This window comes from Zonotrichia leucophrys, chromosome 4, assembly GCF_028769735.1.
Source record: "Zonotrichia leucophrys gambelii isolate GWCS_2022_RI chromosome 4, RI_Zleu_2.0, whole genome shotgun sequence".
NCBI classification, from domain to species: Eukaryota; Metazoa; Chordata; class Aves; order Passeriformes; family Passerellidae; genus Zonotrichia; species Zonotrichia leucophrys.
Window position 1 is genome coordinate 67,076,902 of NC_088173.1, and position 12,043 is coordinate 67,088,944.

At 42.3% G+C, this 12,043-nt stretch overlaps 1 long non-coding RNA gene across 1 annotated transcript; it reads right to left on the reverse strand.

Moving 5' to 3' along the window:
- Positions 1 to 2,148: 2,148 nt before the first annotated feature.
- Positions 2,149 to 6,447, reverse strand: LOC135447516 (uncharacterized). The gene is made up of 4 exons (XR_010440174.1): positions 6,367 to 6,447; positions 5,857 to 5,884; positions 5,508 to 5,734; positions 2,149 to 4,530 (listed from the first exon to the last, which is right to left on the reverse strand). It is a non-coding gene; the product is annotated as an uncharacterized LOC135447516 (long non-coding RNA).
- Between the last annotated feature and the right edge of the window lie 5,596 nt (positions 6,448 to 12,043).

Below are 12,043 nucleotides of genomic sequence, written 5' to 3' on the forward strand. Positions count from 1 at the left end.
GATAATACACTTATATTTGCGCATTAATATTTACAGATATATGTGAGAGAGTTTTACTTTTGCCTTTTTTCTTTTTTTTGCAAGGAAGTCCTTGTATAACAAACACTAAATGGAGTGCAGGCAAGAGCAGAGAGGATTTTTTTAGGGGTGCTGGGAAGGACTGCCATCACCTGCTTTCCGTCTTTCATTGATGCATCACAGTAAATATCCCACTGGGAGACATCATCCCCAGGCAGGATGATCTTCCTTGCATCTCCTTTTGTATGAATGAGATCAATGAACAATCTGTTCTTGACCTTTCTGGTTTCCTCTGGAAAATCTGAATGCTAATTTTAAAATTCCAGAAAAAAAAAGAAGATCTTAGGGATTACCTCTATCCCTCTTACACAGAGACAGCGTGAACATGGACAAAATGGCATTTTACAGCACTGCTTAATTGGAAAACCCTTGCCAATTTCTGCTGGCTGTGACGATGGAAATGAAGTCAAAAGGAAAAGGAAGTCAAAATAAGTCAAGCTGGACGTGGAAGATGGGATGCACAAGCACTGGAGCCCTTTTTGGGCAACCACCTGTGCCTGGATGGGTTGTGCTCTGCTAGAACCATGGTTCTCCCTGCTGCTGACTTTCTCCCTGACACAGAAATGCAAAATAACGTGATCTTTTTGTCTTAATAAAGTGGATTTGTCTCTCCCATTTCCTAATGAGGTTCCTGAACTCCTGCCAAGATGCTCATAGCAAGAAATGTTATGAAGCCCATTTCCTAAATGGTTTGGGGTTTAATTTGGTCCTTATGGCCCTGGATAATTTAAGGACTTTTGATCTGCTTAATCACAGTTATTTGTTTTATGGTCTGAGGCCTTTGGGTCTTGCAACAGTCATTCATCCATTTCTTGTGCTAGAATGCTGCTTTCTGTCCTTAATCATCATCTTGGCGATAAAGGTGATTTATAACTTTGCTTTTCCCTGTTCAGAGGGGGATTTGACAGCCACAATCCCTCAGGTGTGCTGCACCCTCCATCAAGCAAACCATTAATTCTAGCACAGCCAAGGTGTCAACCTGACTGGTTTGGAGGTCCTGGAACACGTGTATCTCCCCTCAGATAAATGAAGTCAATTAAATCTCCCATTAAGATCTCCTACTTCCACAGATGGCCTTTCTTTTTCTCATATGATAATCATATTAAAATTGCATGCAGAGCCATTTGTACATTTTAGCATTAACGTTTGCTGCTCCAAATCAGCTGGGGGAAGAGGGAATTGTCACAGTTTTCATCAGCCCCTTCTGCTGTCATTGTAATCCTTCCAAAGGGAGCCACTGCAGCCCGAGCAATCAGCAGCTACAATTTGTTTGCTTGGGCAGGTGAGAAAAGTAAAACAGCAATCCAGGACTTTCCTGGGACTCCACTGTAAAGTGGAAATGTGTTTGCTGAGAAGTTATTTCTGAAGGAAATGAACAGGGCCAGGGGATGCCCTGCCCAGATTCTGATGAGCCAATACTTTCAGCAATTGAGAAAAGCAAATTTGAGCCTTGGAGTTGTGTGCTGCCCTGGAATCTGGGACTGGCCAGTGCTGAGTGCCCTCAATTTTCAGTTGTTGTGATGGCAGCACTGGCAGTGTTGGAGAACACAGCAGAGTGAGGCTGGGATTGGTCTCGTGTGTCAAATTGCCTGTAATGAAAACCAGCACCTCAAACCCTCCTCTCAGAGAGGGTGAAGCTCTGTCTTTAAGAGGTTTTTTTTTTTCCTTCTCTTCTTTAATCTCCAGCTGGGACTTGACTTAGTGGAAGTTGTTTCTAATTGCCAGTTTAAATATATTAATGGCCAATTTTCCAGCAATTTTTCTTTTTGTCAGTGTTTTCCTTCAGCCTCAGGGTGCTTTTCTCTGTCTCTTGTTACAGCCAAGAGGAATTAGGTCCCCTCAGCTCTCTTTGCTGGGCAGGGGAAGCCTCATTTCAGAAGAATCATTTTTCATCCACATCTCATCCTCTCACCAGTTTTTCCACCATGTTTCCCATTTCAACCTCACCATCTTCTAGATACAGAATAATTTAATTCCTTTCTGAAATGGCTTTTCTATCTCTTTTCCTGGAAATACATAAGTGCTCACTTTGAGTTAAGAGAGGTCTTACCAAAGGGCTGACAGGTGGATTTTGGGGTGGGGTAGCTTTCTTTGTCCGTCTCAGAACAAATTAAATTCATTGTGGAAGGACCTGTCTATTTTGTTGGCCATGAAGAAGATGGGATTCATCCCTACACATGCAAGGTCATCCATGGACTCCTGAGCTTGGCAGTTTGGGAGGAGGTAGAACAAATTCAGCTCTAACTCTCACCCACAGTTCTCAGTGATTTCATTATCTAGAAGATATTCCATCTGTGGTATATCATATACATCATTCCTAGTGGTTTTCTAGGAGAGAAATGCCCTGGATTTACAGCTCAAGGACAGAATCTTCATCAAAACTTAATAAAGATTTAGTTTTAATTCTCATTTATTTTACTTTACAACATTTGCAGACAATGAGCTTTACTGCTTTAATGAAACATTTCTTATTATAAACCTGTCAGGTCTGCTACAAAAAGAACACTGATTATTTTTCAGTGCGTGCCAAGGGGATTTAATTAATTTTTTGTGATCACCTACTTATAGTTTATGCCACACTTCCAAAGCAGCTAGACTGGAGGGAATTCCCTTTGCATTGGCCCATTTGCAGCAAAAAGGGCAACACAGTAAAAATACATTGGGCGCAACCTCAACATCTCTTTTCGGTGCTGGATGCTCAATAACTTCTGTTTGTGAGCTACTATTAAGTGAGGGACTAGAAACAAAGAAACTCAGATCTTGTAGTATTCCATTATACCCTCAGGCAGTTTCCCAGCTCTGAGTCATTTGTGAAAGGAGAACATCATGGAAATTCAGTAAAGTGCTGAAATTGATATGTATAAACCCAAGCAATACGGAGACAACACTTCAGCCTCTTCTGAACAGGCTCCCACTAAATCCTGTGAAACAAATGTGGTGAAATTTAACACAAAACAAGCAGACATGACTGTGCAGCACTCTGGGACAGGGAAGAGGAGTTCAGAGAACTGGGTGTGCACCTATTTTCTGTATGTAGTGAACAGGGAAATGATGCAGCTGGAAAGGGTGTCCCCAAACACCCATCAGGCTGATAAACCATGGGAAATGGCCAAGTCCCATTTGAGCCCATAAAGATCTCCCTGAAGTTGGTATCCACCTGCAGTATCCACCTGTTGCCTTCCTCTTTTTAGTGAGATTTTCTGGACAAAACCATACCTCTAATATTTTAATTTTTTAAAAAAACCATAGAAAACTGATCATTTTTAAATTAAAAAAAGACAGCAAGTATCAGTGATGGCTGCCTATGCATAAGAGCCTAATAAGAATTTTGGTCCAGAAGCAGCATTATTGTTTTGTGGTCATTTTCTTTTAAGCCTCACTGGTTGGAACTTGCATTTGCTTTTTTTCCCAACCCCTGGCAGAGGGAATTTGCTGTGACTGTGTCACCTGAGAGGAGATGGGTGGCTCAGATTTCAGGTCAGATGAGTTTTTCCTGTTCTTCACATCCTGGAACCTGGTTCTGGTGCATGGCTGATGTGCAGTGGGAGAACCTGTGAGACCTTTGCTGGCTTCAGGGGCTCTTCAGGTGGAGTTTCTTGAGAGAAATTGAGGTTTTGGCTTGGCTTTCAGCACAAGCTCTGGAAGATGTCTCAATCCATGAGATGTAAGTTTTAAACAGCCCATCACAACTTCCCAGCATAGGGTTGACTCTAGTGCAGCCCACAGCTCTTTGATCCATACAAAGCAAAAACCTAAAAATCTCAGAAATAGCTTTTGGTTGAGAACTGGATCAATACAAGTAAGGGCTAAACTTTGCAATGCAATTGAGCCCCTGGCTGCTCACAAAATGCTGCTACTGTGATGACAAATAATAATAATAGCCATCATCATTATGGCTTTTGGTACAAAGATTTAATGGGGAGTGAGTTGAAGAACTTAAATGTCAATAAACTTGCTGTGGTTTCAGAAATGCTCCAGTTCTGCCTTGCAAAGGTGAAGTGGCCAGTGTTAATTTGTCTCCCAGCATTAAAATGAGCTTCTGAGGTGAGGACAGCCTCCCTCAGCTCTCAGAGTGGATCTCATGTGGTTTGCCTGCCCAGCTGCTGGTTTTTGGGGATGCTGCCTGGGCTGTGCTGTGTTTTCCTGATTTCCCCTCTCCCTGCTGTGCCCCTCTGCTGTGTGTGTCCTGCTGCATGCTGTGGGTGCCAGGCTCATGCTGTAAATTACACCATTGTGTAATTGCTCATAAAAGCCTCATCAAGCCACATGTCCCTGCAAATGGCACCAGGACGCCTGCTCAAGTGGCACATAACTCAATGGTGGCTGTCAGGTCCAGGCTGAAATCTCCCAGTGCATAGAAAAAAATAATAATTGGCACTTACAATCTTACCTCCAGACCTTATTGTTTCTGTGTCTTATTTTCAGAGGAAGGAGGGGACAATTACCAGCACACTGATGGGAATATAAAGTGAGAGTTATTACCCATTATTTAGCACTTGGTTATTCTTTTTCATTTGAAAATTAGAAAGAAAAATAACAGGGAAAAGTAAAACCACAAAAAGCCACACACATACAAAAAACAAACTTGAAAGCATGACCTGTTTGGATCAGATGGGTGCTCTGTCCTATACTGACATTTTTCCCTAGGCAAAGTCACCTCAAAGTGTCAGGAGCCTCCTCAAAATGCTCATGGAGCTGCTCCTTTGTCAAGTAAATCATGGCTGGCAAAAAGCTGGAAGTGCTGCTGGTTTTGCTTTACTTGGGGTTGTGTTGGTCACTAGAGAGAAGGGAGTGCATCAGGGCCAAGAGAAGGGGAGAATATTGGAATATTGTACCTGCAGTGAAGAAAATTCCAAACTGAACCAGGAAAACTCCAAAATTAACCAGGAGAACAGAAATGCCTTACTGAAAATGATTTAGCAAGACTGAGAATCTTGTTTTTGTGGGGTGTGAGAGTGTGTGCCTGGTGTACAGAGTGGGACATCCTGGTGATCTCCAAATCCACAGCTCCTGCCTTGACTTCCTTCACAAGATCTTCCTCTTGTGGCTACAGCCACACAAACACCATCACCCCATTCTAAAAAACAGACTTGCACTGGGTTTTGGCAGTAGGTTTTAAATTTATCCTCTTGGGAAGAGGAGATGGGATAGTCTGAGCATGGATGGACAGGGGGAAAAATAAAAGCAGTCAGAATATTTCAATGTTGTGGAGATTTTCGTCTGACAAAGATATGCAAAGCAATCTTTGCTTTCTCTTGCCCATTCAAGGGTTGTGAAGGGCTGTTGGTGTTAGGTGGGAGCAACCCCATTTTCTCTCAGACCCCCCAAGTCCCTCCTGATTATGGAATAAAGGTGTGGCTACAATGGGTCCCCACTTTCCTCCTTTCCACCCTCATTCCTTCCCAAGTAACCCACCCACATGTACTCACTTGTTTTTTTCCAGTGATCACAATTTTGCTGTGTCCATCCCAAAACTTGCCGGTTTCTGTATGGTTATTTGCTATTTCTGATATTTTCAGTCTCATTTTTTGGCAGCATTGCTGATTTAGTTCCTCAGGTGCTGCTGCTGCTGTCCTGGATACACTTGGATCCCCAAAAGGCTCCTGGCGTTCCCATCCAGGCATCCAGCCAATCTGGCCACTCCTCACAGCACTACCTGCAGATTTATTGGTTTCTCATGTTGTTATTTAATATATTCAGCAATTTCTTGTGTCAAAACTAGCAGTTTTCCACATCCATCCAGTTATCCACATCTGGATCCAGAGCTTTGCCCTTTACCTGCAGCCTCAGCACTCCCAGCAGGGACCTGTTGGGCAGGGAGGAATTATTGCATTGCTTCATTCATTTCAATGATGACCAATCTACTCTCTTTAGGCTTTCCTTATTAGAAAAGTTAACTATTTTAACTTATATTTTATTAAAACATAGCTTTTGGTGGCTGAAAATTCTTTTCAATCTCTCCAAGAACAGAAGGTAAAGGCACATCCCTGTTAGTCCTTGTCACTGAGGTTGTTGCTTCATTGCTCAGGATCAAATCTTTCTAACAAATCCTTTGCTTTATTTCTGGAGATTTATGCCTCAGATCTCTCCCTGGGAAACGCCTGTGACAGGGCACTTTGCCTTCCTCCTAACCCTATCTCACAACAAGGAATATTTAAATATATTCCAGTGGGTGCACTAGCATTTGGCCAGTACTAGAACACATTGAAATCCCTCTGGGGGAGGATGTTCTTTTGGAAACATCTCTGATTTTGGAGCTGTGCACCAGCGTTCAGTCAGATCCCTCACCATCCACTGCTGTCATCCTATTACAAAAGCTCCCATTCCTTCTTGCTGATTTCTCATGGGCAGCTCCTTGCAGCACTGACTCCTTCTTCACAGCACATCCAACAAACACCAATCCCAAACTAACCCACTCATTTATAGCACTCAACCTCACTGGACACAGCTGTGACCTGTTAAGGGCAGGCCTGTTCCTAATCTTTGGTAATTAGTGCAGCTGCAACTCTTCAGGGGTGAGATCACCTTTTGCAATAACTTTATTTTCTTACATTCTGTTCCCCCACAGTCCAGGATAATGCTCTGCAGTTCAGCATTATTAATCCTCAGATGAGACTGAGCAGTGCCTTAGAAGGGTGCTCAGCTTGATCCACCCATGCACATTTACTGCTTGAGATGTGAAGGAGAAGAGGAAGAGCACCCAGCAATTCTTCACTGACTCCTTGCTTTGGCAGAAATACCAACCTGTAAAATTATAACTGTTGAGTCATTACTTGCAGATATTATTCAGTTCTTCTTCAGGGCTGATATTTTTTTTTTTTTTTCTGGAGACAGGATTGAAGGAAAATGGAAAAATATATATTGAAAAATTTTAATTTTTTTCCCTCCATTACTTAATACAATTGGCTCTGTGACTTTCCTAGGGGCTTCTTGCCCTAGTCAGGAACACCTGCATGTGGCAAATATTCAGGGATTAAACTTTGCAGCAAAAAAAAAAAACAACAACAACAAAAAAACCCAAACAAAAACAAACAAACAACCCCCCCCAAAAATACCAAACCAAAGCAACCAAAAAGGAATTTTACCTTTTAAGTTCAACGAGACCAGATCAGGAGGGAAAACTACAAGAATACAGCTCCTCCAATGTCAAAAATAGATATGAAAAAGAGGGGAAATTCCCCAAATCATGGCGATTTGGCATTAATTCTGTGAACTGAGGCCACCCCATACATTGAGCTCCAGTGAAAGGACGGCACAGTAAGGGATGGATGTGTCCCAAATGGCAGGTCCCTGCAGGTAGGAGCCATTCCAGGGAGCCCATGGAGGGAAATAATGCTTGGCTACCCATATGTGCACACGGAAAATATCCATCATTATTTCCTATACTGTAGGCTCATTATTAACATGCAGCTCACAGCAGCTAATGGCTAAAAAAATCAATCTTGCTCATTGAGGAGAATGGGAAAGAAATAATTTATTTCCCCCCTTCAAGAGGTTTGGAAGATAGTTGTTTTCCACCTTGAAACATTGCTCTGAGGGGTGAAAAAATAAATAGGGAGAGGGTAAAGGAAAATAAGGGGAAGGAAGTAAATTCCTGCTGTGAGCAGCAGGCTCTGAAATGCTCTTTGGTCTGTTTTAGGAGAGGGAAATGGCTCATAATAAAAAAGGGTAGAGGAAGCCTTCCTTGACTTTTCAGTTTGCAAGAAGTTATTGTAGAGTGTCTGGGCCAATACTCACCCAGAGCATGTCCCAGGTGGTAGCAGAGCTGTGGCAGTCACAGAAATGTGATTTGGTTTCTAGATAAACTGATATTTTCATGTTTCTCTTTCTCCTTTTCCAGGCTGCTTTGGCAACTGCTGCCCAGCTTGTTTCCCATATTCCTTGGAGCAGGTCAGCACTGAAGATCCCCTCATGATTCAGGACCAAGAGCTGAAGAACACATACAAGGAAGGCAGGGAACAAAAAAACCAGCATCCAGCTCCCATCAGGCTTTGAATCCAACACCTCAAAATATCCAGGATCTGTTTCAACTGGGATTTCTTGTGGGTCAGCAGAACAGCTCCTGGCTAACCTGACTGTCAGTTGGATAAGAGTGAAATCATGCTTTGCTTGTGTCACTTGCATTCCTTAAACAAGCCTGAAAGAGACAAAAAAATGCAAGTTCTGTTGTTTGTTCTAAGGATTCTTAAAGCTCATTAGCAGGACATAATAATTTTATTATGGCTCACTTGGGGCCTTCCAGCTTTTGTGGGACTGGTTTTATCAAAGCCTCAAACTTCTTCTACACCAATTTCTCTGACACATTTTTCATGAATTAGAGGCAAAAAGGAGGAAATGGTTTTGTAGAAATCATGATCAAGAAAGCCAGGAAAAGAAATGAAAGCAGAGTATGCAGGATTTATACTGTCTCGTTTCTCCGAGTGTCTCCCAAGTAATCTGGGAGGAATTCTGTTTCAGGTATTATGAATGTGCTGCGATGAATAAAGTTGCAATTTAAACATTATCAGTGCAAACTGGGGGTGGATTCAGAGATCACACACAGGCTGCTGAATAGGAGAAAGGGATCTGCTTAAAATTCTGCTCTGTTTTCTGCATGACTCAACCCAAGATTGAGATGGTAGGTGTTTGAATACCTGCACACCTTTTATTTCATAGATAATGTAATTATATTCTCACTTCAGCTCACCTATAAAAAGAGCTCAAATTTGCAATAAAAATATCTTTACCCCTTTTCTGCTGATCGTTGCTTAGCAAAGTGTTTCACACAAGAGGTTTGTTATCTTTAATAGCACTAAAATTACTTTAAGCAATTACCTGCATAATTTTAAACTCTACAGAGGTTATTAAAATATTCTCATGGCAACTATGAAGAAATATGAAAATAAGTAAAGACTAAATTGCACTTTGTCCCAAAAAGTCATTTGCCTTAAAGCATGTTTGGTCCTTAATTTCTAAATAGGCATCTTTGTTTCCTGAATTGAATATTCTCCTTATGTTTGACCTTTCACATTCCAACTTTGAAGGTGGGTCTTTTCTTTACAATAACCATTTCAGTTTCAGAACAGAGATAATCAAACATATTTGGCAAAATACCTGCATGGCCAAGCTAACAACGACACCCCAGAAATGAACCTGAGCTTTGAAAATCTACCCTTATGTATGAGGAGCCAGAATTTAACTATTTAAGACTCAATCTCATATCCTGCATGTGGCTTTGATTACTTTTATTTCTCTTTAGGCAGAAATTTCTTACAGCACCCAGTGGCACAGGCCAGCTGAGGAAGAACTTTCCACTAATGGGGTTTAGTAAGTGTTGGTCTGGTTTCCCACCAGGAAAGGGGGAAATTGTGCAAGAATTTGTGGAATTATCAGGAAAATCTTGTTGCTTTAAATCCTAGAAAATGATGCAGAGCAGTGAGAGTCTCTTTGCTGCCTGTGGTGCATCCTCTTTACTGGTCCTCCTTTGATTTCCATCTCCCACATCAACAACGTGGAGCTGAAAGAGTGGCTTTTTATAGAATAATGATGTTGAAGGAAATTAGCATGGTTCTAATTAGGGGATGAAAAGGAGCAATTAATTTGGAGAGTTTTGACTTCTGTGCCAGAGACATCACCCCAGCAGACCTCCTGGAGTGGGGCAGGAACGTTTCAAAGCACAATGCTGCAGCATGGCACGAGTGTCAGTGAACATGAAAGCAAAATTAATTGAGAGAATAGAAAATCTAGAGCAATTATGTTACAATTTCATTTATTTTTACATGCTCTGTTGAGATAGCAGATTTGTAACATCCACTGCAATTCAGAATCCCATTTTTCCCCACAGTCGTCATTAAACCAAGTGGTTTCTTTTACTGTTTTTCCCTCCATTGAAGAGCCCAGTCCCAGAAAACCTGGAGGCAACATTTCTCCCGGGTTCCTGCAGAGTCCAGGGTGAGGAGGCAGCTTGGTCCTGACGTGCTGCTTTCCCCCTGGAAGGCTGAGACTCGAAATCAATCTCAGTCACAGTGGAAGGGCTGCAAGTTGCTGACTCGAGCAGCCCTTTCCTGGCAGCTTTGCACTCAGTGCTTCCTGGTCTCCCACCTCCGCAGATAAAAGCTGGAATCAGAGATCAAACCTTCCTCAAGCTGTTAAGCTTCTGACATCTGCAAAGCCAAGAGTTCAGAGATGATGTCAAAGTCATTATCTGCAGCTGAACCAGAAACATTTCTTTTTGTTAGCAGTCGCACAGGCAAGTTCTTGTTCTATTATTTTCATGTGGTTTCACAGGGTTTGAGGCCAGAAGGGGTGATTAGATAATTTAATTTGGCTTGCTGGGAATTGCAAGTCATTTCTTCCTTTTTATATTCTCCCAGGTGACTTTGAAAACTCAAGCTTTCATCTCCACAGGCAACCAAACCGCTGGGAAATAGAAATGGGCACAACCTCAGTAACTGAGGCTCCTGTGATGGCAAGGAGCTAACTCATAATGCTGTGTGTGACCAGAGAATTCCTAATTCTTTGTCCCAGTGCTCCAGAGAAAGCCAAACTCCAAGTGAACAGCTCTGAAAACCCAGGAGAGAACAGCTGAGGGGAGAGTTGTTCCTCGGGGATCCATCTGGCAGAACTTTTGGGTGGGCTGTGGTCCCTGAGCTCGTTGGTGGCTGGGGAAGGCAGCAAAGCCTGAGTGCACTGAAATGAGCCCAGCTCAGGCTGCCCAGAGCTGCCTTTGGGGCTGCCAGCTCCAAAGATCTCCTTCCTGAACCTGCGGCACCACCTGGCCCTGTGTCCTGGTTTAGGGCAAATTTGTTAAAGAATCTGCAAAGGAGGGCCCCTCCAGAAAGCGAAACCCACACGGCCCCTCCCCCCAACCGGTTCGGGAAAAAATTCCTCGGAGAGAGGTGGAAAGAACCTGTTTATTTGACTGGCCCCGCACCCCCCAGCACACAAAATGAACAATACCCGATGACACCGCTCTGAGAAAGATGGCAAAATCAGAAAGTCTCTTTCGGGGGTGGTTGCTCTGTTCTCAGTCCCTCTGGCGCTGGGCCAGCCGCTGCAGCCGAACCCTTGGTGTTCCCGGGTCCCAGTCCGGAGCAGGTTCGAGATGGTCACAGGAACAGGAGAGGAGAAACAGTCCAGGAAGCAATGTGGACTGTTTACTAGAACTAGCTAATAAGCAGAGGCAGAAAGCAGAGCAGAAGCAAGAGCAGAAAAAAGAGAGCAAGCAAAAGCAGCAAGCAAAAGCAGCAAGCCCAAGCTGGAAGTAAAAAAAAACAGCTCTGTGTACTGCTTATCTCTGTGTCCTGATAAGAGAAACCCAAACAAAACTTCCACTCTTCAGTGCCGGTCTTAAAGGCACAGAACAGATGAATGGGGATATACAAGCATCATAACGTCACCCAGGACACCCTGTTAACGTCTCTGCAGGAACCAACAACTCTGTTTCTGAGCTGAATTACTCAGTGTAGGCTCATCACCAGCTCCAAGTCTCATTTCACCTCTCCAAGCTAAAATCAGTAGGATAAGGGTGAGTTTCAGTTTTAGGGTGCCCCCCTTGCCCTGCAGAAGAGCCAAGGTCTCCTGTGTGGCATCTGCCAGGTCTGAGATACCCCAAAGCATCCTGGAGACCTGGTTTAGGTAATTAATAAGGTAACTGTATCCTGCTCTAAGCTTCACACTGTAAGACCCACATTACAGGTGTATCATGTTTAAACGGTGTATGTTCTCCAGTTTTATAAACTATAATATACACTTTATAAACAATTTTATTTATTATATAAATTTATTTATTTAACAATTTTATTTATTATATAAAATATGATATTCTACTATAAATTAAAATAATTTTTAAATGTTAATTTTAAATTATTGTTTTAAATTAAAAATTATTTTCCTTATATATGCGATTTTATCTATATAAGCTATTATATACATTAATATAATCTATATGATTTATAAATAATATAAATATAAAATTATAATTTCT